The sequence below is a fragment of the Echinops telfairi genome, unplaced genomic scaffold (assembly GCF_000313985.2).
Source record: "Echinops telfairi isolate 266 unplaced genomic scaffold, ASM31398v2 ScPeMD7_1;HRSCAF=3_0, whole genome shotgun sequence".
NCBI classification, from domain to species: Eukaryota; Metazoa; Chordata; class Mammalia; order Afrosoricida; family Tenrecidae; genus Echinops; species Echinops telfairi.
In genome coordinates this window covers 58,891,782-58,893,120 of record NW_022103896.1, presented here as the reverse complement: position 1 = coordinate 58,893,120, position 1,339 = coordinate 58,891,782, and the positions used below count along the sequence as shown (strand labels likewise).

General features: G+C 38.2%; 1 non-coding gene across 1 annotated transcript; it reads left to right on the top strand.

The window, feature by feature from the left end:
• Positions 1 to 235: 235 nt before the first annotated feature.
• On the top strand, positions 236 to 342 carry LOC115868752. The gene has a single exon (XR_004045753.1). It is a non-coding gene; the product is annotated as a U6 spliceosomal RNA (small nuclear RNA).
• Positions 343 to 1,339: the final 997 nt, after the last annotated feature.

The following is a 1,339-nucleotide window of genomic DNA, read 5'->3' as shown; positions in this document are numbered from 1 at the left end:
GCTCTTGTAGTCTCTAACGTATCCTGTGGCTGATCAGGGGCTGAAACTCAGACGGAGTGTTTTCAATCTTTACTGAACCTTCGAGTCAACTAAGGAGAATAAAACCCCAAACACCCAAGTTCTTGCTCAAGACTAACTAAATAAGAACTTGTGGGGGGAGGTCAGGACTCCAGTTCTGTGGGGCTCACTTCTAGTGATATGTCAGAATCGTCCATACATATTAAAAATATCAGTAGTGTTTGCTTCCTCAACCCATATGCTCAAATTGGAAAGATACAGGCAAGAGGAGCATGGCTCCTGTGTAAGGATCACACGCAAATTCGTGAAACATTCCATGTTTGCACTGTGCAAATAATGGCTAGTTACTTAAGTTTTTAATCTGAACAAGTCAACAACTCATGTATTTTAGCCCCAAAAGCTGTCCTATACTTGTATACTTTCCTACTCTAAATTCTATACCATTGGCTAAAGTAATGATACTATCAATAGAATTACCATACTGCCCTTGGAGATGGTTTATAATGTTTCCCATTAAAAGGGTAATGATGTCTCCCAAGTTGACCAGGGACATATACAGTTCATAGATACATGAATGGATCTTGAACTCATACTAAATTGTAACTTGAAGAACAATTAGTTCTTATAGTTTGGCCCTATTCAATGCTTGTCCTCATGAGGAGATTACTGAAAATATGGGTGCTACAGCAAAGTTAAGAAATCAGATGGTGCCTGGCTTTCAGTAAGAATAACATCAGGATCTTAAAGGCTTGTCTTAAAATAAGCAGCCATCTAAGTGAGGAATCAGCTAAGTCCCCACAGAAAAAGCACACTATCCCATGTGATCCAAGGATTGTAAACCATAAAATCCAAGACTGGAAGAGGAAACAATACTAGAGCTTACATTCTGAACACCCAGTTTGCAGTCATAGCCGGAAGACTATTTGCAAGGTCCCTGCCTGAAGCAAGCCTCCAGTGAGTAGATGATGCAGGAATAGCGTTGCCATCAGACACGGAGAGTGGATTAATGCAGATGTGCCGTAGTTAGGTGTGATTTAATACCTCACCATTTGTTCTTCCTTTGATTCATTTTAAATTTGTTCTAGTTTTTAGATATTATTTTCTGATTTCTTTTCCATTGAGTCTTTTTCTGTTTTATTTTGTTATTGTTGTTGTTGCTTGTATGGTTTTCCTTCTGTGAAATCCAGGATAGGTCAATCTATAGTGACAGTAACTGGATTAATAGTTTCTTAGGTGTATGGCAAGGGATTCTGTGGGGAAATGGGGAGCTAATAATGATAAGTACAAGAAAGAAGAAAATATTTTAAAATTGATTTTCCAA